The following is a 22,437-nucleotide window of genomic DNA, read 5'->3' on the forward strand; positions in this document are numbered from 1 at the left end:
TTATTCAAAAAGATAAACAAAATTGATAAATCACTAGCTAGACTAACCAAGAAGAGAAGTCCTGAAAAACAAAATCAGAAATGAAAAAGGAGTTATTGCAACTGATGCCACGGAAATACAAAAGCTCTTCGGAGACTATTATGAACAAATAGACACTGACAAACTGGAAAACCTAGAGGAAATGGATAAATTCCTGGAAACATACAACCTACCAAGATTTAATCAGGAAGAAATAAAAACCTAGAAGAGACCGATGAGTAGAGAGATTGAATCTGTAATAAAAAGTCTCCCAACAAAGAACAGCCCAGGACCAGACGGATTCACAGGTGAATTCTACTGAATGTACAAAGAAGAGCTAATAACGATCTTCCTGAAACTATTCCAAAAAAATTGAGAATACTTCCTAAGTCATTCTTCAAGACCAGTATCACCCTGATAACAAAACCAGGCAAGGATATCACAAAAGAAAACTGCAGACCAATATCCCTGATGATCATAGATATAAAAGTCTCCAAAAAAATACTAGGAAACCAAGTCCAACAACACATTACAAAGATAATACAGGAGGCCAAGGCAGGATTGCTTGGGCAACCAAGCAAGTCCCTGTCTCCACAAAAAATACAAAAATTAGGCAGGCGTGGTGGTGTGAACCATCTGTAGTCTTAGCTACTCAGGAAGCCGAGGTAGGAGGATTACTTGAGCCCAAAAGGTCCTGGCTGCAGTGTACCAAGATCACACTACTGCTCCTCAGTCTGGGCAATGGAGCAAGACCCCGTGTTTTTAAAAAAAAATCCATTTATTAATTTTTTAAATAGATAGTATAAAACAATTAGGTGAGATTTATACCAGGGATATAATAATGGTTCAACATACACAAATCAATAAACATGGTACATCACATCAACTTGATGAAAGACAAAAAACATATGATCATCTCAATAGATAGAGAAAAAGCATTTGCTAAAATTCAACATCCCTTCATGATAAAAACTCTCAACAAACTAAGCATAGAAGGAACATATCTCAAAATAATAAAGGTCATATATGACAAAGCCGCAGCTAACATTATACTGAGTGGGGAAAAATTGAAAGCCTTTCCTCTAAGAACCAGAACAAGACAAGGATGCCCACTTTTACCACTCTCATTCAATATAGTACTAGAAGTCCCAGCTAGAGCCATTAGGCAAGAGAAAGAAAAAAAAGGTGTCCAGATTGGAAAAGAGGAATTCAAATGGTGCCTCTTTGCTGATGACATTATTTTATTTGTAGAAAAACCTAAAGACCCCACCAAAAACTCTTTGTTCTGATAAATAAATTCAGTAAAGTTGCAGGATGCAAAATTAATGTATACAAATTACAACCATTTCTATATACCTATAATGATCTAGCCAAAAAAAAAAAAAAATCAAGAAGGCAATCCCACGTATAGTATAATAGCTATCAAACAATTAAAATATCTAGGAATAAATTTAAACAAGGAGGTGAAAGATCTGCAAGGAAAACCGTAAAACACTGATGAAAGAAAGTAAAAAGGACACAAATAAATGGAAAACCATCCCATGCTTATGGATTGGAAGAGTTAATCTTGTTATAATATTCATATTGTCCAAAGCAACCTACAGATTCAAATTAATCCCTAGAAAAATACCAACATTATTCTTTACAGAAGTAGAAAAAATCTTAAAAATCACATGAAACCAAAAAAGAGCCCAAATAACCAAAGCAATCCTGTGCAAAAAGAACATGACTTGAAGTCACATTTTCTGATTTCAAAATATATTACAAGGCTATAGTAACCAAAACAGCATAGTATGGCTAAATATAGACACATAGACCAATGGGACAGAATACAGAATCCCAAAATAAAGCCACATACTTACAACCAACTAATCCTCAGCAGAGCTGACACAAACTTACAGTAGGGAAAGGATACCTGCTTCAATAAGTGGTGCTGAGATAATTGGATAGCCACATGCAAAACAAAACAAAAACAAAAACAAAAAAAAACTGGACCCTTATCCTTCACCATCTAGAAAAAATCAAGTCAAAAATGGATTAAAAGGTTAAATTTTTAAGACTCAAAACTATAACAACACAAGAAAGAAAACCCAGGGAAAACTCTATTGCACTTTGGTCTGGGCAAAGAATTTATGACTAAGACTTCAAAAGCACAGGCAACAAAACCAAAATACACAAATGGGACTTAATTAAATAAAAAGGCTTCTGCACAGCAAAATAAATAATCAACAGAGTGAAGAGACATCTTGTTGAATGGAAAAAGGTATTTGCAAATTATTCATCTGACAGGAGAGTAACATCCAGAATAAACAAGGAATTCAAACAACAGGAAACAGCAACAACAACAACAACAGTGAATAATTCTATTAAAAAGTGAGTAAAGGACATGAATAGACATTTCTCAAAAGAAGACATACTAATGGGCAACAGGTATATGAAAAAATGTGAAACTTCACTAATTGATATGATTTGGCTCTGTGTGCTCACCCAAATCTCACCTTGAATTGTAAATTCCATTGTCCCCATGTGTCAAGGGAGTTAATTGGATCATAGGGGGCCATTTCCCTCATGCTGTTCTCGTGATAATGAATGAGTCTCACGAGATCTGGTGGTTTTATAAGCAGCTGGTATTTCCCCTGCTTGCCCTCACTCTGTCCTTCTGCCCTGTGAGGAAGGTATCTACTTCTCCTCTGCCTTCTGCCATAATTATAAGTTTATTGAGGCCTCCCCAGCAATGCAGAACTGTGAGTCAATTAAACCTCTTTCCTTTATAAATTACCCAGTCTTGGGTATTTCTTCATAGCAATGTGAGAACGCACTAATACATTAATCATCAGAAAAATGAAAATCAAAACCATAATGAGATACCATCTTATCCAGGCCAGAATAACTGTTGTGAAAAGACAAAAATGACAGATGTTGGTGAGGATGCTGGTGTGGAGCAAAGAGAACTTATACACTGTTGATGGCAATGTAAATTAGTATAACCACTATGGAAAACAGTATGGATATTTCTAGAAAAACTAGAAATAGAATTAGCATTTGACCTGGCAATTTCATTACTTTACCAAAAGAAAAGAAATAAAGGTATCAAAGGGATATCTGCACTCATACGTTTATTGCAGCACTTTTTTTTTTTTTTTTTTTTTGAGACAGAGTCTGGCTCTCTTGCCCAGGCTGGAGTGCAGTGGTGTGATCTCATGCAGTACTATTTACAATAGTAAAAATGTGCAATCAACTTGTGTCTATCAGTGGATAAATGGATATAGAGAATATGATATATATATATACACAATTGAATACTATTTGGTCAGTAAAAAAGAATGAAATCATACCATTTGCAGCAACATGGATGGAACTGGAGGTTTCTTAAATGACATAAGCCAGGCACAAAAAGACAAATATCACATATTCTCACTTATATGTGGAAGCTAAAAAATTTGATCACTGGGTGGTAGAGAGTAGCAAGACAGATAACAGAGACTGGGAAGTGTGAGTGGGGGCAGTGGGAGAGAATGAAAAGTGGATTAAAGGGTACAAACATAAGTTGGAGAGAAGGAATAAATCCTATGTTTAATAGCAGAATAGGGTGACTACAATTAACACAAATGTATTGTACTCAGGTGATGGATACTCTAAATGCCTCCGACTGGATCACCACGCATTATATATATGTAACAAAATTTCACATGTACTTCATAAATTTGTACAAATAAAGTTTTTAATTAAAATAATAAAGTTCATAATAAATGTGGTTGTAGTATTTATTAAAACTCTAACGAATAATTATTTGTCCAAATATTTAGCATTGTATGTTTCCCCGTAGCCCGTAAGGACATAGGAGAGCCATGTCTGCCTTGTCCTCCGTGATTTCTGTGGTGCTAACAGAGTAGCTGGCACGTAGTGTTTGGTAGATACTACTATGTGGAGTAGGCTCTTCACATTTTTCCTCACCACATGCTCTTGCTCAGGAACCTACTATGGCTCCTTATTGCTTACTCTACTAAATTCAGTTTCTCTGTCTAACTATTAAGGCCTCAGTAACCTGGCCACATTTGGCCTCTCTAGTTCACACATTCTCGACAGGGGTAATATCACGCCCAAGAGGGCAAATGTAGTTCTCAGGGGTTGGAAAAATATCTTACTTTTTAATAGATATAGCACACAAACAAATCTATCTATACCACACAACAGAGATACAATGTATCTGTGGTATGAACATTTCATTAGAGGAAGTGATTAGGAAAAATGTCTAAAAAGGTTCCTGGACAGGCAGCAATAATGAAAAAGTTTAAGAAAGACCGATACTGTCTTATTTCCCTCAAGAGAAAAGCACTCACTGCACAAGGGGTCGACGAAATGATTTTGTCTTTGGTCCTCAGTTTTCCAGAAGTAAAATGAAGGGGAGTTACTTGTGGCCTCTAAGGCTCTTTTCTGCTCTGACAGTTGATCACCCAAGACTCAGGGGCTCCCCAAGAACACAGGTATGCCTGTGCTCCTTTCTTTTTTTTTTTTTTTTTTTGAGACCGAGTCTCGCTCTGTCGCCCAGGCTGGAGTACAGTGGCGGGATCTCAGCTCACTGCAAGCTCCGCCTCCCGGGTTTACGCCATTCTCCTGCCTCAGCCTCCCGAGTAGCTGGGACTACAGGCGCCCGCCACCTCGCCCGGCTAGTTTTTTGTATTTTGTAGTAGAGACGGGGTTTCACCATGTTAGCCAGGATGGTCTTGATCTCCTGACCTGGTGATCCGCCCGTCTCGGCCTCCCAAAGTGCTGGGATTACAGGCTTGAGCCACCGAGCCCGGCCTGTGCTCCTTTCATTTGTGAATTTCATTCTCCCCACTGACCATTATTTCCTCTTGTCCATTTCCCTTCCACACATTCCCAGAACTTCTATTTTTTCCTCCTTTTTTCGGGGCCCCACCTTCTTCACATGAAGTCTCCTCTAATAACACTCCCATCTGCGATCCACAGAGATGGGGTTAGCGTATGTGAGCTAGGATTCAAGTGATGGGGGATTCCTCAAGGTCCTAAGAGATGGGGATTCTAGCCAGTACCTAGCACAGTGCTTGGCATGAAATAGATGCTTAATAAGTATTTGCTGGGTGTAGAAAGTATGAATGAATAAATACATTATTTTTCTGAGTCTCCCCCCAGTTTTCCTCTCCAACCCCTTCCACAATGTTGAAAGCAGCATACAACTCAGGGAGGGGTCATCCTGGTTTGGGTTTCCCCAGAAGCAAACCATGAGACAAGCAACGGAGCGCAAGTTGTTTATTTGGGAAGTGACCCCAGGAAATGCTGGTAGAACAGTGGAGAAGTAAGGTAGGGAAGGAACAGATACCAGTAAAAATTGTGTTACCAAGCAAGTCATCACTAGAGGCAACCAGAGCTTAATTCTGCTGGAGAACTCCAGGAACCCGTGTAGTTACCCCCACAAAAGAGGAAAGAGGAGAAGCCTTCGGGTCAGCTAGGTACTGAACACACCAGGTCCTGCAGAGCGGAGAGTTAAATCCAAGGTCATGGCAAAACATCTGAAGTTCATTGCCAGGACTGTGATGGTACGGGAAAGGAACATGGAAGGTGCATACAGGACCCTAAGCAGAATCCTCACTATGGATAGGCTGATTGAGGGCACTAAGCCTCGGCAGTACTATGAGAAGCCATGCTGCCGACGACAGGGGAAAGCTACGAAAGGTGCTGGTGGATCTACGCATGGAAATGGCTCGCAAGATCAACTTTTGATGCGCAAGAATTGGGCAGACCCGTGCAGGGTTGCTGAGACCTGTGGATGCAACACCCAATATGAAACTCTCATCCAGTTTTGTCTCTCTCTTCTTTTTACAATCGCATTTCCTATTACCGTTCTCCACAAAAAACTCAATCATATGTTTGCGAGAAGGCCTCCACATATAGAAACAATCCCATTGGTCAGCAGTGGACTCTCTTTTATTAAATGGAAGAAGAAACGGAGTCTGAAAGTAGTCTAGGAGTAGAATGGTGTTTGCCAGAATGGTGATCTCTGAAAGTAGTCTAGGAGTAGAATGGCTGAGAAGGAGGCAATGAGGAGTTATTGTTTCACAGTACAGAGTTTCAGTTTGGGAAGATGAGGAGTTATTGTTTCACAGTACAGAGTTTCAGTTTGGGAAGATGAAAACGTTCAGGAGATGGATGATGGTTGGTGGTGGTGGTTACACAAAAAGGTGAATGTACTTAATGCTACTGAACTGTACATTTAAATGGTTAAGATGGTAGATTTTACATTTTACTACAAAAAATTGTTCAAAAGTCTAAACAAACAAAAAGGAAGGAGCCGGGGTACTTATCTACCAAATCCCATTTGGCAATGATTGAGATCCACTGTCAGGGAGAGCTAGCCCCATGGTGCTTCCAGCCTGCAGCGGGCGAAGGCATAGTGATCACTGGCATCCAGAGAACACCCCTAGGCAAAGAGACCCAGGTGCTGGCAATTAGTATTCAGGCTGGCAACCATGGAAGCAGTTAAGGTCAAGGAATATGGGGGGCCCACCTGCAGCCCCTGCTACAGGGATAAAGGTGAGGAGTGAAGTATTGGTGTAAACGTAATTTCAGTTTTTGCCATTAAAGTAATTGCCAAAACTGCAATTACTTTTGCACCAACCTAATAGAACTGCTTGAAACTGTTCCCTTTTCCTCTTCCCCAGCTCCTAAGTACAGCCCATTCCAAACAGATAAAAGTATTGTCTTGCATTTGTGAAACACCTGCACTTTAAAAACCTTTCTCTCACCTTTATAACCCTGACGTGATACCCCTGCAAAGAGCACCAGTGGCCATCCCTGAATGTTCAGGGCTCCCCAGAGTTATGAAATGTCCTTCCTGAGAGACAGGGAGGGCAGAAATGGTCTTGCTATTGTGTCTATTTGGCAAATGAAGAAAATGGGGTACAGAGACAAGTAATGCCCTTTTATTAGAAACAGAATAGGGCCGGCATAGTGGATCATGCCTGTAATCTCAACAGTTTGAGAAGCTGAGGTGGGAGGATCACTTGAGGCCAGGAGTTCAAGACCAGCCTTGGCAACATAGCGAGACCCTGTCTTTACAAAAAATTTAAAAACCTTAGCCAGAGGTACTGGTGCATACCTGTAGTCCCAGCTGCTCGGGAGGCTGAGGTGGGAGGATCTCTTGAGCCCAGGAGTTCAAGGCTAGAGAGAGCTAGGATCATGCCACTGTACTCCAGCCTGGATGACAGAGCGAAACCCTGTCTCTAAAAATAAAATAAATACATAGAAACAGAATGAATTAGAAGATAAGCGCTTCCACAGAGGCCAGAACTCTTTTCACGGCTCCAGGAGGTGTTATGTCCTGGATAGATGTTGTGGTCTTGTCATGGGTCTCTAATCTTTAGCTCCTTCCTGTCTGGTAGAACCCCCTAAACTGAGACGCTCCCGTCCCTAGGCGGCCCCTTGTGTGGTTCTGTGAGCACAGAGTTAGGACAAAACACAGCTGATCTCGCCAAGAGTCCTCTGACACTCCATCCCATTCTGAATTGGGAAGGAAAATCCCTGAGCTTTTGATTCAGCCTTGCCACTCACTTCCTGTAAGGCTATGCCCAAGGCATTTGACCTCCTGACCCTCATTTGCCTTATCTATGAAATGGTCAAACCCATAAGATAAGGTAGAGACTCTTGTCAGACTGTAAAGTGCTATAAAAAATGTAAGATATTATCATTACTGGGGTTAAAAATGTCTCCTTTCTCTGAACTCCTAATGTACTTGTGTAGAAACCACACAATAGCAATAACATTTCCTCCCACCACTGTATTTCAAATGACTTGCCCTTCCTGCAGGTGCCGTGTTTTTTCTTGTCTCCATGTCTAGGCAGGAGCTTTTCTCTCCGTCTCTGCTTGGGTTTTCTCCAAGCTCATCTTTCAGGACTCTACTCGAGTGACACTTCCTGGAATTCTTTCCTGGTTACCTCCCTCTGCAGTCTAAGCAGAATGTCCCACCTCTGTGTACCCATGATTTCCTGGGCTCCCCTCTGTTCTTGTTGCTTTCCTTGCTTCCCCCATCAAAACCATAAACCCCTGCTAAGCAGGGGACCCTGCTTTGCTTTTATTTATTTATTTATTTTCTTTCTTTCTTATTATTTATTTACTTATTTATTTATTTATTTATTTTTGAGATAGGGTCTCCCTTTGTTGCCCAGCCTGGAGTGCAGTGGCGGAATCTCTACTCACCACAACCTCTGCCTCCCGGGTTCAAGCAAGTCTCCTGCCTCGGTCTCCGGAATAGCTGGGATTACAGGCACTCACCACCATACCCACCTAATTTTTGTATTTTTGGTAGAGATGGGTTTTCATCCTGTTGCCCAGGTTGGTCTTGAACTCCTGGGCTCAAGTGATCCTCCTGCCTTAGCCTCCCACAGGGCTGAGATTACAGGCGTAAGCCACTGCGCCCAGCAGCAAGGGGACTGTTAGGCCTCTGAGCCCAAGCTAAACCATCATATTCCCTGTGACCTGCACGTATACATCCAGATGGCCTGAAGCAACTGAACATCCACAAAAGAAGTGAAAATAGCCTTAACTGATGACATTCCACAATTGTGATTTGTTTCTGCCCCACTCTAACTGATGTACTTTGTAATCTCCCGCACCCTTAAGAAGATTCTTTGTAATTCTCCCCACCCTTGAGAATGTACTTTGTGAGATCCACCCCCGCCCACAAAACTGCTCCTAACTCCACTGCTTATCCCAAAACCTATAAGAACTAACGATAATCCTTTCAGACTCAGCCTGCCTGCACCCAGGTGAAATAAACAGCCATGTTGCTCACACAAAGCCTGTTTGGTGGTCTCTTCACACGGACACATGAGACAGGGGCCTTGCTTTTTTTTTTTGAGACGGAGTTTTGCTCTTGTTGCCCAGGCTGGAGTGTAGTGGTACGATCTTGGCTCACTGCAACCTCTGCCTCCTGGGTTCAAACAATTCACCTGCCTCAGCCTCCCGAGTAGCTGGGATTACAGGCACCTGCCACCATGCCCAGCTAATTTTTTGTATTTTTAGTAGAGATGGGGTTTCCCCATGTTGGCCAGGCTTGTCTCAAACTCTTGATCTCAGGGAATCCACTCACCTCGGCCTCCCAAAGTGCTGGGATTACAGGCATGAGCCACTGTGCCCAGTGGGATCTTGCTTTTACGTCCCCATACACAACTCTGTGTTAACATATAGACAGTGCTTGATAAGTGCTTGTTGAGTGGATGAATGAATAAAGAACAGATAAGAGTTGTATGTTTCCTCAACCCAGGTAGAAGCTACTTGAGGACAATGAAAGGACACTAGACTTGAAATTAGGGGACCTGGATTATTCTTCTCTGCTTCATGTTAGTATTGGAGGAGAGCCTTTTAGCAGCAGCATCAGAAGATTAACTGGGTCTAACATGATTTAGGGCATTTATTTTCACCATTCCTCCAGCACTTGTCCCAGAGTTTGAGTCAAATTCCAGACTACAGAGTTCTACAATTTCAACTTGAGAAAATGTCATTTGCTCCTGAAAAATTGCTGACTTATTGTTGGCCTCCCTTTGCCTGTTACATTCTCTGCCAGTGAGAAACTGTATTTCCCTGCTGGATGAGTGCTTCTTTCGCAGCCACTTAGTAATCACTGGAAAACCTATTGTTTTTACTATTGTGGCTTGATTAGACATTAGCGTTTATTCAGCCTAAAATGTTCCAGGTACTGCACATGAATTACAGCATTTTGGAATGAGAAGGAGCCTTAGAAATTGTGGGTTTAGAGCTTGACACATGAGTTTGAATGCTGGCTTCTCGGACAAACCTTAGTTTTTTCATCTGTCAAATGAGGATAGTAATATTTCACAGTTTTTCTGAGTATTAAATAGCATAAACACCCTCTAATTAGGAACATCTTCAGTATACAGTGCCTTGGATATAAGAAAACTGAAGAATTGTTTTTCTTCCTCTCTTCATTTTACCAATTAGCAGCTTAAGGCCCAGAGAAGTAAAAAGATCTAAACAATATCAAATTGCTAGTCTGGAAAACACCCAGAGTTTGAACCTGGTATCTTAATGTCAAGTCCCAAACTATTTCTTTTTCCCATGTGGTAAATTTATAAAATCTCTTAACTATCTACCTAAGAAGTAATTTTTCCTAGGCTACAAGTAGATATCTCAGTTGGCAGGCCAAGTAAAGAACAGCAAATTAATTTTTTAAAACTTTTTATTTTTATTTTTATTTTTTGGACAGAGCCTTGCTCTGCTATTCAGGCTGGAGTGCAGCAGCAGCTTCTTAGCTCACTGCAGCCTCCAACTCCTGGCTTCAAGCAATTCTCCTGCTTTGGCCTCCCACAGTACTGAGGTTACAGGCATGAGCCACCAGGCCTGGCCAAGAACAGCAAATATCTGAAAAAGAAACACACAGCTCTCTGTAAGAGACTGGTGTCCAACACTTAGGGATCTCCTGCACAAGCAAAGTCAGCTTCCCTCAAATGCTTTGTCACCAAGGCTAGCCTACACCATGATGAAAGTTTAAATTCAGGTCAATGGGTAATATTGTGCAAAATGCCTTTCTTTCCCCAGGGTAAACCCCCCTTTGCACCCCTGCCCTCAGCATACCCTCTAAATGTTTCAGGGCCTTTCGTCAAGGGATTGGTGACTCTACTGATGGCAGCAGCCTCCTTGTCAGATTTCCTACCCTCAGTCTCAGTATTAGTTTGTTTTCACGCTGCTGATAAAGACATACCCGAGACTGGGAAATTTATGAAAGAAAGACGTTTAATTGGACTTACAGTTCCATGTGGCTGGAGAAGCCTCACAATCATAGTGGAAGGCAAGGAGGAGCAACTCACGTCTTACATGGATGGCAGCAGGCAAAGAGGGTAAGAGCTTGTGCAGGGGAACTCCTATTTTTAAAACCACCAGATCTCATGAGACTTATTCATTATCACAAGAACAACACAGGAAAGACTTGCCCTCATGATTCAATTACCTCCCACCAGATCCCTCCCACAACACATGGAAATTCAAGATGAGATTTGGGTGGGGACACAGCTAAACCGTATCACCACCTTTCCAACTCATTCTCCTAGTTGACATCAGAATTCTCTTTCTAGAACACAGATCTGGTCCTGTCACTCCTTTGCTCAAAAACTATCTCAATGGTTCCTGATTTCTATAAGATGAGGTACAGACTTTTTAACACAGGGAAACCATGAGTACATTTAAAAATGCATGTACATATGCATTTTACTGGCAGGATCATATATCTATTAGTTTGCAAGGGCTGCCATAACAAAGTACCACCAACTAGTTGGCTTAAATTAAATTTATATTCTCACAGTTCTGGAGGCTAGAAGTCCAACATCAAAGTGTCAGCAGGATTGGTTTCTTTTGAAGAGATTTCATCTTGGCTTACAGATGGCCGTCTTCTCCCTGTGTCCTCACATGGTCCTTGCTCTGTGCACACACGCCACTGGTGTCTCTGTGTGTGTACAAATTACCTTTTATAAAGTCAGTTTGGATTAGAGCTGACCCTAATGCTCTCATTTAACTTAATTACCTTTTTAAAGACCCTATCTCCAAATACAGTCACATTCTGCAGTACCAGGGATTAGGGCTTCAACATATGAATTTGGGGGGGGGATGCAATATGTGTGCATTAAATACATTTTAAAACTATGAGCCTAGAGTTTATCAAAGAGTTATTAAAAATTAAATTAGTTGGTTAATTGTTGTATGTCAGATGTAAATTCTCTTAGAAGGAAAGTCTAATAATTTGGTGTTACTAAATGCTTAACTGGCTTGAGGTGGACACTGAGAACTGCTATAGTGGAACTCTCAGAATTAATGATGCTGCTGGGTCTCAAACATCACTTCAGGGGCCTTCTCAACCAGACTGTGGCCTGACTGGAAGCAGAGATTCCATCTCATTAAATGTTACGGCCAGGCATGGTGGCTCATGTCTGTAATCCCAGCACGTTGGGAGGCTAAGGTGGGCGGATCACTTGAGGTCAGGAGTTAGAGACCAGCCCGGCTAACATAGTGAAACTCCATCTCTACTAAAAATACAAAAATTAATTGCCATGCACTATAATCCCAGCTACTCAGGAGGCTGAGGTAGGAGAATCACTTGAACCTGGGAGGTAGAGGTTACAGTGAGCCAAGATCGCACCACTGCACTCCAGTCTCAATGACAGAGCGAGACTCCATCTCAAAAACAAACAAACAAAACCAACAACAACAACAACAAAATACCCGTAGCCTAATACCTGAAAGGCATTCACCTGATATAGTGAAACCCATCACCCCAAAACCCTGCCCCTTCCATACCTGTTTTTTGGTTTCACTGAGCCTAATTCTCATCCCCAAGCCGCCTATCTCTCATTGTCTTGTGTCTTAGCTTCCTGTCATCCTTGAATGCCCTTTTCCCTTGAATGCCAACTTAGTCATCATGTTCTGACTTATATGTTACAGTGTTTACTCCCTCGTCTCTCACAGTGTCATACGCATCTTGCTATTTAGCAAATAGCATGATGTATTTTATTTTTTAATTTTTAGAAAATTTTTGAGACAGGGTCTCACTCTGTCACCCAGGCTGGAGTGCAGTGGCACAATCACAGGCCACTACAGCCTTGACCTCCTGGGCTCAAGCCATCCTCCCAACTTGTCCTCGCAAGTACCTGGGACCATAGTTATGGGTCACCACATCTGGCTAATTTTTAAAACTTTTTTGTAGAGATGGGGTCTTACTATGTTGCCCAGGCTGGTCTTGAACTCCTGTAATCAAATGATCCTCTCGCCTTTGCCTCCCGAAGTACTGGGATTACAGATGGGAGCCACCACATCCAAAGCATGATATATTTTAATCTTTTTAAATTAATTTTTAAAATAGAGACAGGGTTTCACCATGTTGCCCAGACTGGTCTCGGACTCCTGAACTCGAGTGATCGACCCGTCTTGGCCTCCTAAAGTGCTAGGATTACAGGCATGCACCACCACACCTGGCCACAGCATGATGTATTTTAAAGGTCAGTTTTCCTGTCTCTCTCACTAGACTTTAAACTTCTTGAGGGCAAGAAAAAATATTCTATTACACAATAAGGACTTACTATTAACTAAAGGAGTCTGTCTGCAATTCTGCATGGTGGCTTGGGTGGTGGTCATACACACGGATGGGTACAGGGAATGGATTTGCCTTAGCCCCATGTTTTCCCACACCCAAGAACATCTACTTGCTCTGCCTGACTCCAGGCCAAAGAGAGGACAGAGGTCATTTCAACATGAGACCCCAGGATGCTCAGATCTACCCTCAAAGAGTACCCAATCAAAAAAGAACTCTGGAAGGTGATTTACTCTGTATCCCCCATCCACTCTTCTTCCTCTCAGCACTTTGCCATCTGACCCTAGCACTGCCAGCTTCTCAGTCCAGGCAGGCTGCAAGAATGGCCTGTCTTTGGAAAATGTATATGACATTAGATCACTGGAGGGAGGAAGGGGTATATTTTGTTATGAATGTGACTGGAAAACAAAATTGAGAATAATTGTTTCTGGGATGTGATATTACGAGTGACTTATTTTATTCTGCAGAATAAGTTGTACTGTCTAAATTTTCTGCGAAGAGAATGTTTGACTTGTATGATTGAAAATAAAGGCCAGGGCATGGGGACTCATGCCTGTAATCCCAGCACTTTGGGAGGCCGAGGCGGGCGGATCACTTGAGGTCAGGTTCAAGGTCAGCCTGATCAACATGTTGAAACCCTGTCTCTACCAAAAAATGCAAACATTACCTGGGCGTGCTGGCGTGCACCTGTAGTCCCAGCTACTTGTGGGGCTGAGGCGCAAGAAGTGCTTGAATACTGGAGGCAGAGATTGCAGTGAGCCAAGTTTGCACCACTGCACTCCAGCCTGGGCAACAGAGTGAGATGCTGTCCCCCTGCCCAAAAAAAAAAAAAAGAAAAGAAAAAAGAAAAGAAAGCCAGGCATGGTGGATCATGCCTGTAATCTCAGCATTTTGGGAGGTTGAGGCAGGTAGATCACCTGAACGCAGGAATTCAAGACCAGCCTGTGCAACATGGCAACATCCTATCTCTACAAAATACACAAACATTAGCTGGGTGCGATGGTGTGTGCCTGTAGTCCTAGCTACTTGGGAGGCTGAGGTGTGAGGATCACCCAGGGAGCCATAATTGCCCCACTGCACTCCAGTCTGGGTGACAGAGACCCTGTCTCACAGAAAAAAAAGAAAGAAAGAAAAGAAATGTGGGGCCTTGATACTATGAGATTACTGAAACAACCAGGAAAAACCTGAGCAGCTGGCTGGGGAAGACTCGGAAGGGGAGTCAGTTGGTGCCATCCATCCCCTGGCTGTGGTTTAGCACTTCCTATTAGTGACTGTCTTTACTTTAAATATTCATGAAAATGATTCTGGGAACTGTGGCTGGCTGGATTTTCTTTCTTTCTCTCTCTCTCTCTTTCTTTCTTTCTTTCTTTCTTTCTTTCTTTCTTTCTTTCTTTCTTTCTTTCTTTCTTTTCTTTTTCTTTCTTTTTCTTTTCTTCCTCTCTCTCCACTCTTCCTTTCTCTCTTTTTCCTTCTCTTCTTTCTTTCTCTCTCTTTCTTTCTTTCTTTCTTTCTTTCTTTCTTTCTTTCTTTCTTTCTTTCTTTCTTTCTTTCTTTCTTTCTTTCTTTCTTTCTCTTTCTTGCCTTGCTCTGTTGCTCAGGCTGGAGTGCAGTGACACAATCTCGGCTCAAGGCAAGCTCTGCCTCCTGGGTTCATGCCATTCTCCAGCCTCAGCCTCCCAAGTAGCTGGGACTACAGGCACCCACCACCACACACGGCTAATTTTTTGGTATTTTTAGTAGAGACGGGGTTTCACCATGTTAGCCAGGATGGTCTCGATCTCCTGACCTCGTGATCTGCCTGCCTGGGCCTCCCAAAGTGCTGGGATTACAGGTGTGAGCCACCACGCCCCTCCCTCCCTCCCTCCCTCCCTCCCTTCCTTCCATCCTTCCTTTTAGATGAGGTCTCATTCTGTGACCCAGGCTGGAGTGCAGTGGTGCAATCATGGCTCACCGCAGCCTTGACCACCCAGGTTAAAACAATCCACCCACCTCAGCTTCCCAAGTAGCTGGGCCACAGGTGTGTATCACCACGTCTGGCTAATTTTAAAAATTATCTTTAGAGGTCTTGCTGTGTTACACAGACTGGTCTTGAACTCCTGGGCTCAAGCAATCCCTCTACCTCGGCCTCCCAAAGTGCTGGGATTACAGGCATGAGCCACCACATCTGGCCCTGGCTGGGTTTCAACAGTGGCAATTCACCGTATCTTCCAGTTGGCTGATTCTCTTATTGTCAACCAAGTTTCCAGACCCTGGGGACTCAGTGAAATACAGCTCTCTGTCTTTGTCCACCCAAGACTTTCTGTTCATGCTTCCTCAGAGAAGAGGTGGGCAGACATTTTTGGAAGTGGCAATCAGAGTCAATCACCTCATATCTGAATTTGTGTTATGAGGGAGGTTCATTATCTCAGGGCTTGTGGTAACCACAAAGGTGCATCACTCAGATCTTCCTTTAAGAAAGAAGTTGCTGCTCAGCTGCAAGCAGTGCAGTTAGCCAATAGCCTCCATTTGTTAGCATCTGCAGGATCTGTCTCAGCTATTGAGCTGAGGTCACGCTCTTCTTGGCCATCCCCCAGCCAATAACTAAGCATGGTAGGGATACTAGGGCCTGGCTGTTTTTGCCTAATGTGGGGCTTTTCTAATGAGTTATCTTTGTTCCAGAACTTTCCAGAGGGTCAACCAAGACATTCCCAGATCCACATCATGGTCTGAGGCTTTTCCTACACAATCCTGCTTCTTCCCCACTCTTATCTTTTATAGGCATAATTATCCCCAACAAACCTCTTGCAATCCTAACTCCAGCTCAGTGAATCCTACTGACAGAATTTTGCACCTGTGTGTCTGTCTGTGTGTGTGTGTGTGTGTGTTTGGTAAGAGATTCATGAATATGATTAACACCTAAGCCTTCCACGCAGCACTGAAGGACCTACTAATTTAGCTAACATGTACAAAAACCTACTCTTACAGGAACTTTGTTCCTATTCTCAAAAAAGCCAAGTCTAATGAGGGAGACAGAGAAGAAAATAGATCAGCCAAATATATTGTGGTATCTTAGTGTATACATGCATGCTTCTAATTCTTTAAGTAAATGGAAACCTCTATGGGTTCTCAATGTTCTCATCCTACTGTTTTCTTTAGCGGGTTGAACATTCCTCCTGAAATCTTGTTTATTATTTTGCTTTGCAAAGTATTTTGCTACTCACATAACAAAGTTACACTCAAATGCACATCCAGTTGGGAAATTCTAACAAATTCTAAATCGGAGATTTGAAATAATAAGTCCCTGAATAACAGAGTTGATTATATTGTCCTCAGTATTTCAGTTTCTGGTGCTTTTGTTATTTTTGGCCCTGAAATGACTGATGATCAGCAGGTCTGATAATGACAGTGATGACTGAAGTCCAGAAATAATAAGGCATAAGCCATAGTTACATTAAAGCCAATAATAATAATAAGCCTCATACCTTAAATCCTTAGTTCACTAATTGTACCTGTAACTTAAGAAACCACAGCAAGCAACTGTTGAGAGAAAATCCAAGAACACAACAGAGGAGCCAATATTCTGTAGCATCACAGTTGGACTTTCTCTGTTGTAAGAAACTCTAAAAGGATTTGTTGCCACCTTTCGAGAGCTCACAGCAAGGTAGAAGTTGAGGCACATGTTAATTTTTTGAATCACTTATAAAAGGCCATGAATGGTATCTTTGACACAGAAGTACCCAAATCTACCAGGCTTTCAGCATCTTTTCTTTTAATATATATTTTGTAATGGACCATCAATGACAATGAAAAAGGAAGGAAACATTTATTGAGCACCCACCATGTGCCAGGTACTATGTTCTGTACTTTATATTTATCATTTAATCTTTTGTAATTATTATCTGCATTTTGGGGAAAAAAAGAAATAAAATTGATAGGTAATGTGCCCCAATTCTTTTTAACAGTGCACAGGATAGAAAATAAAATCCAAGTGGTTCTGACTTGCAACATTTTGTATTACCCACACACACAGATACTTTTAGAAAATTTGACATGTAATACTTTGAAAAAACTACACCAAAAAATCAAGTCTTACTTTTTAGTTGCTATGAGGCATTAACTTCTGAATTATTTGTTTTGTGGAAATCCTACCTTTCAGATTTGGGATGTCTTTTCCTAACACACAGGGAGTGTTGTGATTTGGCAAGCAGCAACTGCTTCCACCACAGTGAGTCCTAGCTTCCATATCACAATTGATCACTGAGGGGCAGACTATTTTCTCATAGAAACAGCTCTGTCATTGGTGGTTGCATTCCTGAGCTACATTCTCAGCACCAAATAAATCAAAGGAAGAAGCAGTGATAAAAACAAACATATACCTTTATAATAACTTTGAATAATCAAACTGTGCCTCATAGCCTATAAAATGAACACAATTTTTCAAGGACTGATCCCCCGAGTACTCTTATAAACACTACATATAGCATATACAACATACGAGTCTAGAGTCTCATAAAATGAACCCAAAATTAACATTCTAGCCATTATATATTTGTATACATATATGTGTATATATATAAATTAAACATTTAAATAAGAATTTTGCTGGCATTTTAGAATTTTAGAAGAATTTTAAAAGATGACTTAGCTGGGTGCGGTGGCTCACGCCTGTAGTCCCAGCACTTTGGGAGGCCATGATCTGTGGGTAGATCACGAGGTCAGGAGTTTGAGACCAGCCTGGCCAACATAGTGAAACCCCATCTTTACTAAAAATACAAAAATTAGCTGGGCATGGTGGTGAGTGCCTGTAATCCCAGCTGCTCAGGAGGCTGACGCAGGAGAATCGTTTGAGCCCGGGAGGCGGAGGTTGCAGCGAGCCAAGATTGCGCCATTGCATTCCAGCCTGGGTGATAGAGCAAGACTCTTGTCTCAAAAAAATAAAAATAAAAATAAATAAATAAAAGATGACTTAAATTAACCATAATGCTCTAAACTGGCTACTAAGTTATCAAGTAGGTTGATCAGTGAAGTGCTATAAATGTAATGTGTCCAAATATCCTCAAGCTTTTGGAAATAATTTGACAGGAGGATTGCAGTGGAGGGGAGATAAAAATGTGTACAAGTTGAATGTCAGTAATTGTCATTGCAACAAATACTGATTGAGTGTCATGCATGGTGTTACTCTATCTGCATTATTTCATTTAATTCTCACAAAAACCTTATGAATAAGGCATTGTTTTTACAATTATTTTAAGATGAAGAAACTGCTAAGAGTTAAATAACTTGTCTAAGGATGCACACAGGTAGGAAATGAAAAGGCAAGGATAAAGGCCACGCTATTGACTGTAGAGTCTTTTCTTTCTTCCCCAAATAATAATGACTCATTTTCCTTCTTTTTTTTTTAGAGATGAAGTCTCCCTATGTTGCCCAGGCTGGTCTTGAACTCCTGAGCTCAAGTGATCCTCCCACCTCGACCTCCCAAAGTGCTGAGATTACAGCCATGAGCCACAATGCCCAACATGACTCACTTTCTTGCGCACTTCTCTGTGGTAGGTACTACTGTGACTTCATTACATATGTTTAGTCATCTAATCCTTACAACAGTCTTGTGAGGAGAGTACTATTATTATCCTCATTTTACAGTTGAAGAAAGGAAGCATAGGTAAGTTCATGTGTAATTAGCAGAGCAATCATTCCTAAAGAGTACTAATTGCTGATCAAAGGCAACCAGAGAGAAAGTCTCCAATGCCATGCCACAGTGGTCTGTCTCTGCTATAAGATTTTTGTTCAAAATTTACTTGGCTAGGCCGGGCGCGGTGGCTCAAGCCTGTAATCCCAGCACTTTGGGAGGCCGAGACGGGCGGATCACGAGGTCAGGAGATCGAGAGACGATCCCGGCTAACACGGTGAAACCCCGTCTCTACTAAAAAATACAAAAAAATAGCCGGGCGAGGTGGCGGGCGCCTGTAGTCCCAGCTACTCGGGAGGCTGAGGCAGGAGAATGGCGTAAACCCAGGAGGCGGAGCTTGCAGTGAGCTGAGATCCGGCCACTGCACTCCAGCCTGGGTGACAGAGCAAGACTCCGTCTCAAAACAAAAAAACAAAAAAACAAAAAAACAAAATTTACTTGGCTAAAGACTATGATTTACTGCCCAAATATGAGAAAGCATGCATTTTGTTGCAATAACTAATATGTTGAATGGCAGAATCAGGATCCAAAAATATCCCAGTGGTCAAGATGTAACTATGAGAGAACTGTCTGAGATTTGAGCAAAGACAAAATTACTACAGACAGAAACTTACCTAAAACTTATCTAAAAGAGTATAGCCATCTGTAGGATGGTTGGTCAATGACTGAAGCAAAGATACACACAAGTCACAGGGGCAAAGGGGAAAATAATCCTAAGTGCATGAATGCATGGTTCTTGTGACATGTTTATCTTTGTACTAGAGATGGACGTAGCACACTTCCATAGTAGAAGATCAACACTACTGTTGGTGGAACATTCCAATCTTTAGGAGAAATTTAAGGACACACAGCTCTATCCTTAGAAGAGAAGCATTCGGATATTTTTGGGCTATGGTCTTGGGTGCTAGATGGAGTGAGAGGGTTAACTGAGAGGCAGTGAGCAAAGAGTTTAAAAGCTATTGTGATTCTCAAGCAACATTATCTTGTATGTAAGAAATTGCAAAGAATCTACAAAAATGTATCAAAACTAGTAAGTCTGTTTAATGAGCATCAAAAGAATAAGATACTTAGGAATAAATTAGACAAAAGAAAGGCAAACTTGTACAAAACACTGCTAAGATAAATTTAAAAGGACTTACATAAAATGGGAGAGATATGATATCCATGAGTTGGAAGATTCAATATTGTTAAGATGACAATTTCCCAATATTGATGTGTAAATTCAGTGTAGGCTGAATGTGGTGGCTCAAGCCTGTAATCCCAACACTTTGGGAGGCCAAGGCTGGAGGTTGCTTGAGGCCAGCCTAGCAAGATCTGTCTCAACCAAAAAAAAAAAAAAAAAAAAATTAGCTGGGTATAGTGGCATGTGCCTGTAGTTCTAGCTACTGCAGAGGCTGAGGTGGGAGGATCCCATGAGCCCAGGAGTTTGAGGTAGCAGTGAGATATTAGATGATCATGCCACTGCACTTCAGCCTGGGTGACAGAGCAAGACTCTCTCTCTCAAAAATATATATATATATAAATAAATAAAATAAATTCAATGTAATATCTGTCAAAATCCTAATAGGCTATTTTTGTTGTTGTTGAGACAGAGTCTTGCTCTACGCAGTTGTGCAATCATGGCTCACTGCAGCCTCAACTTCCTGGACTCAAACAATCCTCCCGCCTCAGCCCCTCAACTACCTGAGACTACAGTTGTGCACCACCATGACTGGCTAATTAAAAAACATTTTTTTAACATAAGGGGTCTCACTATATTGTCCAGGCTGGTCTCAAACTCCTGGGCTCAAGCAGTCCTCCCACCTCAGCCCCTCAACTACCCGAGACTACAGGTGTGCACCACTATGACTGGCTAATTAAAAAAAAAATTTTTTTTTTTGAGAAGGGGTCTCACTACCCAGGCTAGTCTCAAACTACCAGGCTCAAGCAATCCTCCCACTTCAGCGCACCCAAGTAGCTGAGACTACAGGTGTGCACCACCATGCCTGGCTAATTACAAAAAAAAAAAAATATTTTTAGAGAAGGCGTCTCACTATATTGCCCAGACTGGTCTTGAACTACTGGGCTCAAGCAATCCTCCTGCCTTGGCCTCTCAAAGAGCTAAGATTACAGGCATGAGCCACCACATCCAGCCTTTTTTTCTTTAAATTGACAAGTTATTCCTAAAATTTATATGGAAGTGGCTACCTGAGGATTGATCGCCATCATGAATGACACAGTAACTAACTGAACCAGGAACTTTATGACCAGTCAACTCCTTGAGATGAACAAATGGTCACTGATGTCCTTCACCCTGGAAAGTTATCAGTACCCAACACAGAAATTTGGGAAAAACTATCCAAAATGTACAAGACCACACTGGTCAGTTACTTGGCTGAGGCATGGAAATTGCTTGAACCTGGGAGGTGGAGGTTGCAGTGAGCTAAGATCACACCACCGCACTCCAGCCTGGGCAACAGAGTGAGACTCTGTCTCAAAATAAAAAAGACGCTGAACATCATAAGTCATCAGAAAAATGCAAATTAAAACCAAAATGAGATACCACTACACACTTACTAGAATGGCTAAAAGTGAACAAGTGTTGACCAGCATATGGAGAAACTCATATATTGCTGGTGGGAATGTATTTGGATTCAGAACTCATTTTGGTGGTGGCAAGACAACTGGCTTTGACATGATTTATGATTCCTTGGGTTATGCAAAGAAAAATGAAGCCAAACATAGACTTGCAAGACATGGCTTGGATGAGAAGAAAAGACCTCAAAAAGAACACAAGAACAGAACAAAGAAACTCACCATTGCAAAGGCCAATGGTGGTGTTGGCAAAAGCCAAAGGAATAAAGATGCTTCAATGACATTATCTGCAGCTACTGTGTGGACTTTTCATAAGAAGATTAATAAGCTAATAACTTTCATGTGGCAAAAAAGTATATGAAAGTGCAAAGAATCCAGAATAGTGAAACAATTTTGATAAAGAAAAAGTTGAAGGATTTACCTGATTCTAAATCTTACTACAATGCTAGCATAATCAAGAAAGCATTATAAAGACAGAACAATAGATATTTAGATAAATGGAAGAATAGAAGGTCCAGTAGCAGACCTTCACACTTTTTTGTTGTTGTGGTTGTTGTTGTTTTTCAGACAGTCTCACTCTCACCCAGGCTGGAGTGCAATGGCACAATCTCGGCTCACTGCAACCTCTGCCTCCTGGGTTCAAGCAATATTCCTGCCTCAGCCTCCTGAGTAGCTGGGATTGCAGATGCGTGCCACCACACCTGGCTAATTTTCGTATTTTTTTAAGTAGAGATGGGGCTTCGCCCTGTTGGCCACGCTGGTCTTGAACTCTGGACCTCTGGTGATCTGCCCTACTTGCCCTCCCAAAGTGCTGGGATTACAGGCCTGAGCCACTGTGCGGCCCACACTTTGATTCAATTGATTTTCAAGAAACGTGCCAAGTAATTCAGTGGGGAAAGAATAGTCTTTTCAACAGAAGGTGCTGGAACGGCTGAATAACCACATGCAAAAAGATGAAATTTGACCTTAACTTCACATTATATACAACAACTTGAATAAAACAGAGCAAAATCTTTGCAACCTTCCATTAGGCAGATTTCTTGCACATGACAGAAAAAAAATTTTTATA

At 41.6% G+C, this 22,437-nt stretch overlaps 1 long non-coding RNA gene and 2 pseudogenes across 2 annotated transcripts in view; 2 read left to right on the forward strand and 1 right to left on the reverse strand.

Moving 5' to 3' along the window:
- The window catches only part of LOC105498463 (uncharacterized), a 53,099-nt gene that overhangs the window by 20,332 nt on the left and 10,330 nt on the right, over positions 1-22,437 (reverse strand). For both annotated transcript variants that reach the window (XR_011620102.1, XR_011620105.1), the window contains exon 3: positions 11,349-11,491. This is a non-coding gene — a long non-coding RNA (uncharacterized lncRNA). The remainder of the gene's footprint in view (positions 1-11,348; positions 11,492-22,437) is intronic.
- On the forward strand, positions 5,538-6,005 carry LOC105498472 (small ribosomal subunit protein bS21m-like; annotated as a pseudogene).
- On the forward strand, positions 21,001-21,729 carry LOC112429611 (small ribosomal subunit protein eS24 pseudogene; annotated as a pseudogene).

Source organism: Macaca nemestrina, chromosome 1 (assembly GCF_043159975.1).
Source record: "Macaca nemestrina isolate mMacNem1 chromosome 1, mMacNem.hap1, whole genome shotgun sequence".
Taxonomy (NCBI): Eukaryota; Metazoa; Chordata; class Mammalia; order Primates; family Cercopithecidae; genus Macaca; species Macaca nemestrina.